At 29.2% G+C, this 15466-nt stretch overlaps 1 protein-coding gene across 2 annotated transcripts in view; it reads left to right on the plus strand.

Moving 5' to 3' along the window:
- The window catches only part of LOC126772307 (uncharacterized), a 45290-nt gene that overhangs the window by 24413 nt on the left and 5411 nt on the right, over positions 1–15466 (plus strand). Inside the window, exon 1 of one of the 2 annotated variants that reach the window (XM_050492605.1) lies at positions 15181–15274. The exons of the other annotated variant lie outside the window; for it this stretch is intronic. The gene's annotated coding sequence lies outside the window, so the exon portion shown is untranslated. Of the gene's footprint in view, positions 1–15180; positions 15275–15466 lie in introns of those variants that run through there. 2 annotated transcript variants of the gene reach the window in all.

The following is a 15466-nucleotide window of genomic DNA, read 5'->3' on the forward strand; positions in this document are numbered from 1 at the left end:
AACAAGTTGCGAGCGTAACATCTCTCATTATAATCATTATCATCTTACAGTAAGTCACTCATATAAGCATTATGTTTTAACTTTTGTGCCCAATTATGTTTTTAAACATGGAGTGTAAATCATTTTAAATAAAATTGTAGCTTAAAAATAATTACACAACTTTTTTTTAAATAAAGATATAACAAATCGGCAATAATATTTTAATAAACTTAATCTGTTTTGTAGTTTAATAAGGTATTACGAAGAAGCATATATGTATATAGGAAAAATGTATGTATCCTCTTGACCGAATTTCAACCAAAAGTTTACCTATCTCAAAGACTAGGCCAACGAAAACATTTTTTACCTGTATAATTAATCTCTTCTAGACCGATTTCGGCCACGGCGGCCAATCTCAAGAGAGATTAGCCAACTACGATATAAGACAACGAGACATTATAGTGCACAAGTGTGTGCGCAAACACAAGTGCACTCTCTATTCCCTAACTCTCATAATCCGATGGGATGGCAATCCGACACGACCGGAAAGAGTTCAGGTGCAGGACCAACGGCTCTATGTGCTTTCCAAGGCACGGGAGTGTACACACTTTCAACTTCCAGACTCCTGGCTGCTAATGAGAATTTTCTGGCAGAAAATCAAAATACTTTTTTATTGGCCCGACCTGGGAATTGAACCCAGAACCCTCGGATCTGCGGCCTTACATCAAGCCACTAGACCAACGAGGCAGTCATACGGCTTAGATATAGTTGTATAATTACAACTATATCCAAGTTGTTCCTAATACCAGTGATGTGTCATTTATTCACCAATTTTTCCCCTTTACCCATGTTTACTCAACCATTTTCATACCATTTATGCAGTGTAGTATAATTATGCCATATTTACTTCTGGAATACGATGTAACTGAGATTTTTAGAGCGAAAAACTCAAGAACTTTTATAGGGCTAAGCTCAATTAGAGTCCGGCACCACAAAACTTACGTTTGTTTGCGTAAGTTAATAGTTTGAGAGTAGGTAGTTAGTTGGCATGTACTAAAATACAAAAATAGAAATGTCAATTTCTATGATATATTATTTATTTGATATATTACGGTTTAAATTGCATAATAATAATAATCTTTAAACTTTGTCGTAGATTTAAATCTTGAACTTGATAAAAAGCTTGAACTAAAAGAGTGGCAGCATTCTTACTTTATTCTTGACTTAACTGCAGTTAGCACAAGGATCTTAAATGCTTACTTAGTGGTTTAGACAAGAACCGTTAGCTGCTCGACATGATCTAACCTTAATAATAAAATGGCAAGAATTCTATAAATGTTATTTCTTTGTGCATAAAATAAATATTATTATTATATTATTATTTTTCTATATTTATTACATAAAGAATGTAGCAGATTGATACAACCATCGTGTAGTAAATGTAAAGATTTATACTTCATAAAAGTCAAAACATATACATTTATGTAATATCAACATCAAATAGATCTCATAAAGATTTATTATTTATCAGAGACTCACTTTGATCTTACATATGTCGAACGCAATTCCGAGCCAGTTTACAAAGCTGCAATACAAACTATATTATGTTTCAATAGGGTTGCTAAAAGATTAATAAAATATATTTTAACATGGAATTAGAATCTTGAAATTTCAAATATTTTTCGCATTACGTTTATATCTATGTTTCAAAATTTTTTATAGTAAAATCGTTTTAGCATTTACTTTATTCTAAGCCGTATTGATCACTTACTTTTTAAAACTAATAATAATTAATAGAAATAATATTTTTTTAAGAACTTGATTACGAATTGATCTGTGCATAATATTCAATCTGCAGTAGCCCTAGATTAAAGTGGAGCCTGCGGTTAATCTTTCATAGGACTGGAATGTCGAGTAAAGACCTTTTCAACGATGAACGGCCGAGTGTTATGCCTTAAAAGCAATTTACTTTAGCCTGCGAAGTATATCACAGGCATGGCACAGTTAATAAACAATGTACATAACAAAAATGGTGTGATTAAGTTGATGAAAATTCAATTAACTAATAAACAAACGGTAAATTATAAACAACATTAGGTAGTATATAAATCTATTAAAATAGTTAAATTTTTGGTATCAATTATTTGCAAAAATACAATTTTAATATTGTTTTATAAATAAATTCTTGCAGTCTATAGTTTATATATAAGTATATATACTAGTATTTACGTTGCAATGTAGCATTTTTCCCTCTGAGTTATATATATATATGTGGTCAGAAAATGTTTCAAAGGCATAAGAAAAGAAGAAAGGGCAGATTATTTTTCTCGTGTAAAGTTACCTTTTTTACGCAACGAGATAGTTACTCTAACTCGATTATACAATGTAATTTTTACTTGTTTAACACTTCTGTTTTGAGATTGATATAGTGGAATAAATCTCTGATATTTGATAATGTGTAGTTGTTTAATTTATAAGCAATTTTTGGTGTTTTAATCAAAGTTGTTAATTGTTCTTAACTACGTACGTATATATTTTTTAATATATTAACAGCTAGTTATAATGCTGTAAGTATATTTATTAATAATAATAAATATCTAAGTCGAAAAAGTATCTTCTTGATTGACTTTTCAATTAAAGCCTGTATTTTGTAAGTTGTATAAAACAAATTAAAATTATTTCTCTTAAAAATACATATCCTAAATAAAGTTGAGTGCCTTATTACTTATAACTTCATATTTATAATTATTAAGTCAGGATATACACTTTCATAATTAAAGCGCTTTATACAGCATGTCACGTTAATTCGCTTGCAACACTCAGAAACAAATTGGTCTTGTTATTCATCAGAGCGCTTTTGTTTTAGATGTGGAACGCCCTTTTGTAATGTCCGGAATCAGGCCAAATGACAAGGTTCTATTCATGCTAGAAACTGAAATAGAAGTCGTAGTTCTGAAATAATAAATAAATAATAAGCAGTATTAATTTGGTGACACTATTCATTATTATTAAAAAAACTTATTAATTTTGTATTTTTGGAATTTTAAATGTGAAAACGTTACAATGAAATATATTATGTTATTTTTATTTTATTATCCCGCTTAACTTAATACTTTGTTAATAACCAAGATTGAAAAGTATTAATTAAAATAACAATATTAAAACTTTATTTTACATGTCTGGTGTAAATTGAATATGATTTTTTTGTCACTGCTAATTTAAATAAAGAATTACTTGAAAAACAATATTACATTTTTTTGTAAGTAGCGCTGTTTTGAGATTTCTCATTTGAATGAGAAATGTAATACATAGTTATACGACTTATACGAGAAAAAATTAAGTAACGTAGAGAAAATTTAAAGATAATTTTATTGTTCTTTTATAATTTTAGAAGCATATAAATCATTTTTTTATTTCTAATATCTTTGCAGTAACGCAAAATAATTTCACGGCAAAATAATATAAACGGTCCACGAATCCGGGTTTATAGATACACATGTATTACAGTTTTGTAATACAAATAAAGTTTGGAACACATTAACACAAAATGGAAAACTCCTAGTGTGAAATCTGCATGAAATCATCCTTGCAATATTTTCTTTTACCGCCGTACATAAGATAAATTACAAACACAAAAAAAGCACATTAAAACTTACTCGCATTCTTATCACATCCTACTATTTTCTTATAGTCTAAATAGTAATCACGAAAAGCCTGAAAATCCTGATAGAGTAAAATTTTCAACATACTTATACGAAATATATGTGTAGATTGTGATACTAAATAAACATTTGTCAAAACAGCTAATTTCAATAAGGGAATTTTACAAAGGATGTAAAGTTTGGACATAACTTCGATATCAATGTAGTATTTTTATTGTCATGATAAACATAAACTCAGCCTGCCTCGTTGGTTGAGTAGCTAGAGTAAGGGCACAGACCCGGAGGTCCTGGGTTCAATTCCCAGGTAAATAAAGCGTAAATGGGAGTTTCCGTCAGAAGTTCTCAGTAGCAGCGCGGAATCTAGAAGTTGAAAGTGTGTACACTCCCGTGCCTCGTAAAGCACGTAAAGCCTTTGTAAAGTTGGTCCTGCGCCTGAACTCTCTTCGGTCGAATTACCGTCCCATCGCATTATGAGAGCTAGGGAATAGAGAGTACACAGTTGGCTAATCTCTCTTGAGATTGACCATCCATTTGATGAAATCGGTCTGGAGGACATTAGCATTAAACATAATCTTCCCTTAAAATTTAACAGGAATGTTTCAATTTCAGCGGCCTTCTACTTAATGTATTCTTAATTTAATACTATTTGTTGAAACGCAAACCAAACATAATTTAGTGAAAAGGTAAATGATTGATACTACTGAATCAACTGAACTTTAGAAACGATTTTTAATTAATTAACGTTAAATGCGGTAATTAGTTTTCCATTGATCAGCTTTTTAGAAGGCAATCGTTAGTCTTATTTTCTTATTGATTTTAAATTGTAGAAGCTGATAGTTATTTGTTTTTAGACCCCTGACTAATGGTGAATTAATATTGTTTAGCAACAACAATTCTAATTTCTTCAGTTTATGAAATATCGGAACTCAATGTGTAATTTTTGGGTGTAAACTACGAGTTGAATGTATTTTATTGAAACAGGCCGCTTTGAATTTAAATAATATGATTTCGGTTAAACTTTGAGCTTCTGTGAATCCATTAGACTAATAGACACGCTTTGTATAAGGATTAGATTACAAAATAATCATACCACATAAAATAATGATAGTGAAATATTAAAATTTCAACTAAAATGACGTAGGCGAAATTGAATCTACGAACACTAGAGAGTCAAAAAGTTTTAAGACAACAGAAACACTTCACAAACATCGTACTTTACTTTAATGAATATTAAAAAATAATAAAATATAACCAAGAAATGTAAATGATAAATATTTAAGTAAGTATCACATGAGAGTATTTTATAGTATCTATTCAACGAAGTTAATAATCTTCAGCCATTTTTTTTGCAGGCCAGTAAGAAAACCAAATCATCCAATTTCTAAGCAAATATATCCACTTTATAAAGAGCATCTACGAGTAGGACATTTCAAAATTATGTTAGATTTCCTGATGATTGAAATTATAGTCATCTTTAGAAAGGTTTTTTTATGACTCGTATTTCGGGAGCTTTGTGGCTTATTACAATTTTTGTTTTGATTTTTTATATAATACCATAAAACATTAGTGTCATTTTATTATTATATAAGCACGTAATCCAAGCAGATAGCAAAATAAATAATTACTGCTTAGCACTTTCTGGGACAGTATACATCGTAACGATTGTTTGTAGTGTTAACTTGAACTCACTGGATTAAATGTGTGATAAACTAGTAATTCTCGTAATATTATTTAATGTAAAAGTATCGATATCTAAGAGACTAAAAGTAGTTTTACTACTTGTAATATCGTCTTTAAAAATTTATTATTCGTACAAGTTATTATCAAATAAAATGTAGAAGGAAAATATCTTATTTTCTTTTATGTTACCGTCAGGGGAAGAGAAATCAGGTCGGAGGTAGCGTGGCCTACTATCCGACAGATGAACTAGCCTCGCTGTAATTTAAAATCAAACTGGTCTATAGAATAAATATTATTACGGCATAAAGTTCAAACTTCACAATTTAATATTGTTACAATAGTTGTTATTTACTATTAATATTTGGAATAAAGTGTGTTTTTATGTTTCCCTGAAAATATAAGTGAGCATATTCACAAGCACATCGGATATAGCGTCTAAGTTCTCACGATTGACAGCGTGTAAATAGATGAGTTATATATCGTACAATGATGCTAGGATATATAAACTATTATTATTACAACGATGGCGAGTCATTAGTGACTCCTGATCAAACTTGAGTAAATAAGGCTTATTTATATGAATATAAAAATCTAAGATATTTATGGAGTTTCTCCATGCAGTTAGTTTGATTAATAGAGTAACTACTTATTATTGCTCTTTACCTATTATTCCTAATCGGAAGCTACTTTATATGTCGGTGGTGAATTTACATTTATTTTACCTTGTTGATTTAAAGTAAGAAGCTTTAAATTTATTTAAAGATGATTTGCTCATTTGTGTTCTTAGAATAAATAAAAAAATATGCTTACTTTTTCTTAAGCTTTATGCACGTCTGAGTTTGTTTTACAGTAAATTTAACTGGGTACGTTTTTTACCACAGAATAAACAAAATAATCAAACAAGTATCTTTGAATTTTTGCTTCGTAATTAGAGATATAGATTTTTCAAATATTGAATCTGTATTGATTTTCATCTTATTGTTCTACTCTTGTTCGACTAACCTTTCATTATATATTAAGATGCAGAGATTGACATCATGTATGTAGAATTTGGTACGCATACCAATTATTGTATAAAAATAAATGCGTCAGTTACATTTTTGAAGCTTGTGATTTAAAATTCTAATAAATTCATATTATACTTCGATACACAAATAAGTGTAGATACGATATTATTACATAGGAAATATAACTTGCATTTACGTTTCATTACGTAGATATTTTCATTTGTAAAATAAATACTATACTTAAAAAAATTCTAAAAATGTTTTTAATAAAAGTTATTGTCTTGTAAAGTTACATTGATATAAGTTCTTTTTATTAATAATAAATAAATTACAGTATCCGCTAATTTCAAACAGACAATAAAGAAATATAAAGCCAAAGTAAGAGGATAGTGTAGGTAATACTCATAAAATATTTTATACAGATTGTTGTTTACTTCATCTATAAAATTCATTTCAAAGTTTTATATCGTAAATAAAGTTAATTACATCTTGACGTCAAGACATAAATATAGACAAAAGTTTTCTAATCAAAGATATCCGTAAGCCGCAATCCTTTACAACCGTAAAATTGACTTGAAATAATTTATTGACAAGAATTCATCCTTATTTTATCTTTAATCTTTTAATTAGACAATAGCGATTATTGTTTATCTTTTCAATAAATAGAAAGTCATAGATAAATGTTCCGATAAGCTTAATTGTGATTACAATTAATAATTTGCTGTTCGTCTTTCGATCTCTGTATAATTTGTAGTTTGTACTTGCAAGTAAAAGTAATATTACATGTTAGCTTATTTCATACAAATCAACGTTATTAATTTATGAATAAAACTGTAATAAATTATAACTTTTTTAAACAAAATAACATGCTTATCCTCGTACCGTATTTGTTTGAGCCTGATTTCGTTTATAGAGAATGCTTACATCTTCAATACTATTGATTATTATGGCTTACATTAGCTACTATCAAATTAAATGTTTATTTTACCTACCTATTTTAGGTCTACCTTATTAAAGATTTTATGTTATTTAATAGTAACTTTTCAAGAACAATTACTCTTGTATTAACTTATACTTCTTTTATGGCTCGTATATAGGCAGCGCTTATAGTTACTTGGCCTTTCAAGGCTTCTTGCAAGCCTGTCTTGGAAAATACCATCAGCTCATCACACATTATACCGCCAAACAGCAGTTCTTAACATTATAGTGTTCCGGCTTAAAAGGTGAGTAAACTAGTTTAACTACAGGCACACGGGCCATTATATCTTAGTTCTAAAGGTTGGTGCCTTATTGACCATGTAAAATTTATCGTTAATATTTCTAACAGTGCATGAATCTTATATGCCCAAGAATTTTTCTTAATATTTAAGTGGTATTCACTTACAAAGGCGGTATTAATAATAAAATTCATGACTGACTCCACTCCTGACCAGCTCCTTTTAAGTCCGCCACCTTGGCGTAATCAGTACTTATTATCAGGTATTACATTATATTACACGCAGTCATGCAAAAGATGCAGACAAAACTTAGTTGATAACATTATTCAACCCAATGATATAAGATTAAATATATGAATAAGCTCCAAATCTTCAATCTTCAGCATTACTTGGTATTCCGTTGTTCCGATTTGACAATGCCAGCCAGTGTAATTACAGGCACAAGGGACCTAACATCTTAGTTCCCAAGGTTGGTGGCGCATTGGCGATGTAAGCGATGGTTAACATTTCTTACAATGCCTATGCCTATGGGCGTTGGTGACTACTTACCATCAGGTGGCCCATACGCTCGTCCTATACTATAAAAAAACCTATACTACAAAAACCTATACTATAAAAAAATATAATGCCCATATTTTTACATAACTTTGCCTTATCCCAATACGAAGTAACTGACTATTCTTGGTTGATTGTATGTAAATATAAAATAAAAAGTTACATTTTTGCAAGTTCTTCTATTTACGTAATTTTATAAAATTCTTAATAATATTTTAATTTCACTTAAAATGTAAAATAAAACCCTAGATGTAATATCTGAATTCAATTATTATTTACCTACTGTAATTTACATGTCGAAGCATATTTCTTCAAAACTCCACCAATGCGAAATGTTCATGTCATTATGAACCTTTACACAATAAGGTTTTTCGGCTAATAATTAACATACAAAGAGTTACATGTCCCTTCCTTTGTTGCATCCTAAAAATGTTTTTGACGAAAATACGTTACTTTTAATTTTAAACATGTAGAATAACACTTTTATTTACATTAATAATAATATTCTTAGAACGCTCTGTGGTAGAACTTAGTACGATAGTAGAGTGTCTGTTATTCTTACTTCAAATATGAATACTTTATATAAATATATTCCGGTTTGTAATCATTATAGTCACAGTGCACATAAAATCTTGGATTCCATGGTTGACAGCGCATTGAAGGTGTAAGTGTTTTTACACTATGCTATGTTGTGTTTATATTTATACTACTATTCTAAATGCAAAAGTAACTCTGTTTGCCTATCTGTCTGTCTGTTATCGTATTATACTGAACCGATTTTGATGAAATTTGGTATGAGCAAGCTAAAATTTTTTTTTTAATTATGTTAAAATTTTGCAATTCTACATAGGTTTCTAAAATTTGAGTTTTATCTATGATAAAAATATACACATTTATACGAAATTTATTTCGAATGTTAAATTATATTACGTCTGAAAAAATAAATTAAGGTATAATCTTTCCTTGACAAGCTAAAGTAAGACGGACTAACCTTTTTTCTTTCATTTATTTTGTTTGTCATCAGTGTTTCGACATCCAAGGTCTAAAAAGCTTTTCCTCGTATTTCATATAAAATTAGAATGAGATTGCACTAGTATTGGGGCAAATGTCTGAAGAGTAAATAACAGATCATTTTGCTACTATTAATTTTAACTACTAACTGAAACGCTAAGCCGTTTCTTAGAACTTTAAAACATATATACGAAGGAAAATTGATAATTTTTGTGTTAACAACACAGGTCATTGATAAAAACAAATCATCTAACCTAGATCCCATCATTGTCTGTCACACATGATAATCGCGCAAGCGCAAGCCTATTTGACGACAGATAAAAAAAAATATTACTCAACTATTTTTTGATCGATACCTCCTTATTTTCATAAATCTTCTAATTTCACATAAAATCTTCTAAACGAGGCATATTTTTTTACAAACAATTAATGTTTTTGTATTATATAAATTTAATATTCTTTTAAACAATATATTCGCTATATTTTTACATATTTTACAAAAAGAAAAATATTAACTGTTACAACCTGTAATCAAGAAGTATCAGTTTTTTCTATTTCGCTTGTTGTTATGACATCACTTCTAAATCAATAATTTTCAGAAAATCTTTATACAATCATTAAAATTGCATAAAAATCGGCCAATTACTTAATCGTCATATATATTTATTTATTGTTCAAACAATTAAATAAGTATCACCAAAATGTATGATACAATTTATTTGAGAGTAATTCTTTTAATAATTTAGCTATAAAATGTACCGTTAAAGTCACAGCAGTAAAACATGACATTTACGTAAATTAACATATCTGGCAGTTGCACGATGGAGGAATAAGATGCCTCATTATTCACGAGTATGTCATAAGGGATATTATTTGTATTTATGTAGCATGTAATATTTGTGGCCGAGCGAATTCACTTAGTCGTTCTGACATATACTGTGTACCGTTTCCTACCTACTATCTTTACTAGGTTTAATTTGCTTATACAAATAAAACAAAGTGGGACAAAATGTGTCTATTTCAGTAATGAATTCAATTAGCGTTGTCACAGTTTCTACAGAAATCCGGTCGTCTTGTACCATTGTTGGAAAAACATTATCTCTCAGATGAATGAGACTTTCTTTTTCAGAATTTGTGTATTTATATATATTTTTTATAATTGATAAACGTTCGAGCTCTTTAATTAAAAAAAAAAGGATTTACGCGTCATTTTGTCTCAGCTCAGAGGGAACACAGTGCTCCCTATATACTAATATATTTCAACGATCTAATAGACTGCACAGATAAGAAAAAATATGTGGGGTATTGTAATAATTTTGTTAAATGCTTGGGTTTATCGAGATACCGAGATATAAAATCCTATATAAGTGAAATTCTTAAAAAATATATCCTTTAAACTTTTTCTTTTTAACATTAAAGTAAACCTATTCGTTATACATCATAAGAATATTAATCTTAAGATACCCCAGTGGTTGATGTAGTCATCAACTTGCGGCTCATCTTAATGAAAAGAACACAAAACGACGGATATTTTATATTAAAGTTAAGTTGAAACCACAAGTGCTGGTGAAGTCTTACGGAAACTTTAGAGTAAATATGATAGAAATGAGTACAATGCTCTTATAATGTTATTTTTAAATATTTGTATAGTGTGATCGAAAAACGTCCAGTTTCTTGTATTCGCACACAAAAAAGTCACATGTCGGAGAAACAGGTAATTGACGAAATTATTTTACTTAAGATAAAATCTTGAAAAATGAATGACTTTTTTAGTTAATAATTTTTTTTTGATAAATTCCTCTCATATGAGAAGAAATTATATACCAAAAAAAGTTAAATACATTACAATTTTTTCACACCACGCATCGGCCGAGTATTTTTAAAATAATTTGTAATTATAGAATTACAAATAATTGATTGGAAATAAAATTAAGAAGAATCAAAATACATTTCAAATTCTATTTGAAATATATTATTTCAATATATTGCTATTACTAATATTTATTTGGGAAACAAAAATAATATCTAAAAGGCGATATGATTTTTAAGATAGCAATGTCTTCCAGGCAAACTTAAGATAGAGGCCATAAAAGTGAATAATAAATTGCTGAAGCGTTCTATATACCGCTTAACATTTTCTAAACTGTACCTATACAAATCTTTATATTATATCACAAAATAATCATAAAAATAAATTCGCAATAGTAATACAAACATTTATAAATCAATGCAAATAAATCATGAAACCAAACTAATATTAATTTAATAAATATGCAATGCCAGTAAAAAAGATACGGTCTCACTCTTTTATAATATTATGTAGGCAGCCTGATACGTGGATCATCTGATTGTAAGTGGTCTCCAGCTCCCATGGATTTTAGGATTGTAAGAATTATAAACCATCCCTTACTTCACCAATGCTCCACTTACTTTGGGAACTAAGGTTACACTGGCTTACTCACCCTTTATAAAACGGAACACAATATTACTGTTTGGCGGTAGAATTTATTATGATAAGTGACTGGTACCAGTGAACCAGTGGCCCAAACGTACTTGCGCAAAGCCCTACCACAAAGTAAAACATAAATTATATACATATAATAAACGTTATTTAGAAGGTGATTAGATAAGTATTGCTGTATCTTCTTTCGAATGTCAAATCAATAATAACAGAAAAAGCGAAATCAATGCTTAACAAAACAGCCTTAGTAATGTTATATATAAATAAAGCCTTAACATTATAATAACAAATAATCATTAAGGTTAATGTTAAGCTTTAACTAAATAGTAAGCATAATTTTGATAATTTACATGGTTTTACATAGTATAATTATATGGATATTCACGTTCATTTTACAACTCAATCATAAACAAGCGGAACATAATTAAAGAGGGAGCTGTAATTTGCTTCTTATTTAAATCTTAAATTTAATTAGGCCATTGCCCGTTACACATGAATAGGGATAAATATTTCACTTTATAGTATTATTTTCAACTTCAAAAATATACATGTATATGTTTTTACAAGTCTTTATAAGCAAATTTATAACATTCGCGTTAAGCACTTATTATTATCGAGAGTGGGACCTTCGTTAAGGAGGGATTTTATAATAAGAAGTATTATGTTTACGTTTTACACGACCCACTCTGAGTCCATATGTCTCTATTTATACTGGATTTTAATAACTATGTGTTAATAGCTTTGCTATTTACAAAATACAAAAGTATTGCGTGGTCTTAAACTATGCTTTGTAATATTATACAAATTAAAAAGGTACAATATAAATTAAACATTGAAAATAGCTAGTTTGAAGCAAATCGGAGAAGAGAAGCAAATTGGATTTTGAATTACAATAAGCAATGTATACAAGTAAAAGCAAAATGTACTTAGCAGACTTCAACGTCAATACAAAATTTACCAATGAAAGGAAAGAATCGAATTCTTTTTCTAGCTTTACAAAATCGCGTGATATAAAGAAACACATTTTTCCGCAAACAATACATCTAAGATAGTTCGTCGACCTTTGTTGTCACGAAGCCTTCTTATACCGTTACCTCCGCGTTTACTTTCAGTGACCAGACCGGCGAGCGGAATTTTGGACTTTTATTACTTTATAACAGGTTCCGTATGGATCGCTCTGAATAGTGTCAAGGACTTGATACTTTGTTAAGATAATAATCGGGTGCGTTTATTGCTACTGTATTTACGATGAGATGGTAAGAACGTTCGTTTAGTATGTTTTGTAGGTAAATAAAGTTAGATGATGTATACATATATATTTTTCGTTATTTACTAATGATATGATGTGATATTAGAATTACAAATAAATTATATGGTAATATATACTTTTGTTTCATGAAGTAAATCAACCACTAAAATAAACGGTAATTCCTAATAGTATTTTCCTTTACAATTAGTAAAATTATTTATTCAGAACACGGAAAAGAATGGAGTAGTTTTATCTAATTAAAGATAGGACAGGAGGAATAAAGTTCATAATTACTCGTATAATTCGTTTATCTGATTCACTGTTTTGGTTTGGAAATAGGAGGTACTATTATTAAGAAGTTATAAGTTGAAAATAAGAAAAAAAGAAACTGAGAATTAGGTATCAAATACACAGTTACTCTTTACGTTACTTTGGTTCGTGAAGATTATTTTTAAATTAGTCGCCAAGTCTTGTTAGTTACATAACGTGGTAGCAGTCACTTATGCAGAATCTCACGGCCCATCATTCTAACGGACCAGATTGTCGCTGCCCATCAGAGCGTGATATGCCGTTCAGTCAGCCATTCATATTATCATTTAAGTTAGAAAGAAGGTTTTATTTTTGATGACTTATTCTTTTATTATTTTAATTGCTTTAATATTTTTAACCTGTTTCTCATATGACATATGACCCACGAACTTGACCGCCTTAATTATTAACATAGTGTTTATTAATATTAATGAGTTGTGGTCGGCGTTCCTTTAAGTCAGGTCCTTGTTATGATTCAGTATTGGCATTATCTAATACAATTGCCGTGAAATAGGTTCAATGTGTTAAATTAATTTGTTTACGTTTATCCCATTTAGTTGAGATCAGTGCAGTGTGTTTTATAATACTAAAAAGGAACAGGAGTTAGCAATCAGTATGTTTAATATAGCTCGTTATATAAACACATGTTAGTTTGACGTTATTTCCTTGCCTCATCATATTGTTTTTCGGTTAATATTTTTTGGTCATTTTATCTATAAGTATTTATAGTAGATAAAATATCTTATATCGTCATTCATGTATGTATTTAGCCTATAGAAGTATAAGGTCGGATGTAAATAACTCTTTACACACCCTTACTCTGTCTGTGTAATACAGGTCACTAAGCTTTCATTATAATTACCAACGTTATGAATGAATAATTAACAATCTATAATTGGTACCTGTCTGGAGGAGTGATCACGGTTGAGATTTACACGTTCACACACTGGGTTATATAAGTTTTATGATAAATAATATAATAATAAATAAATGCTCAGTATGTATTCAACCTAGGGCGACACGGTTGTACCTTGTAACACAAACCAAGTGTCAAGTGTCCCAGATCGTTTGCAAACAACTTGTTAAAACAACCGGTCACGCGTTCGAAGCATTATGTACGTGTCTCTGTACAATTAAATAATAACTAGGTGCTTAGATTTATTATTTGCGCTTGACATTTTTAATTTCCCGTTTGTAATTTATTGTTATTTGTCGGATTCTGATAAATTCCTTATATCCAGAGCGTTCGGTTGTGTTTTGTATAAGTACGAGTATGTGGTCACTTAAATATTTCTTTTGCATGTACAGTTATGCTTATAACCTTAATTCATTATTTTAATACTTCACGTCAACTGATATATATCTAAAGGGAGTACAGGGAAAGTCGTTTGTAGATATGAAAAAATATATTGCTCACACAGGTTACTCGTATATACAAAAAAAAAAACATAATTACTACTAAACAAAAATATTTACCTACCTTAATTTATAAAGAGAAAATAAATTACTGGTAGTATTCAATTAAAACTTATTTTATTATGTTTTATCATAATCATAGATTTGATATAAAAATTAAAACTATAAATAAGCTTAAACGGTCAATGACTTTTCTTGAGACTTCATTAATAATTACTCATTCAAAGAAACGATAGCATGTTGGCGCAAAACAAAACATTAACTCTGTCACACGCACACTAGTGATTATTTGTCAAATGATGACGTCATTAAGGTAAATTAAATTATCTATAAATGCTTAGACCATTCATGTACTTTATGAACGTAGAAACAGCGATATAAAATGTCACCGTGACAAATAATCGCCAGTGCGCGATAAACTTTACGGCTATTTGCTCTCGAGCCATAACTTGTAGTTCAAGTTTGCGCGACAATGACCGTGGTTTTACTTGTTTAGCTGGTTTTTAATTTTACAGTTTGTTTTTTGTTTATGGTAGTCGACTGCGATTATCGCACTATTTATGTTATCCAATGTATGGTTTCACGTTATGAAAATCTGCATGAGAGGTTAATTTGATAGAAATATCTTAATGTTTGTTTTTCCACTTTTTATGAATATATCGCCATTAACTTAGTAGCTCGATCAAACTAATTGGTATAAAATAAAATAGCAATATAAGGTTTATAAGGTATTGTATTTTTTCTTAATACTAATATGTTCTTATTTTCGTATATAAATGTGAATAACAATTCTTATATCGTGTATAACAACGTTGTATTTAGGTTTTAATGTCCATAGTATTTTTTACTTTTTATAAGTATCAGTGACATTAGTATATCTTCTTCTCGTGATTCTTTATTATTGAAGTTCGATCATTAGT

The sequence above is a fragment of the Nymphalis io genome, chromosome 12 (assembly GCF_905147045.1).
Source record: "Nymphalis io chromosome 12, ilAglIoxx1.1, whole genome shotgun sequence".
Lineage (NCBI taxonomy): Eukaryota > Metazoa > Arthropoda > Insecta > Lepidoptera > Nymphalidae > Nymphalis > Nymphalis io.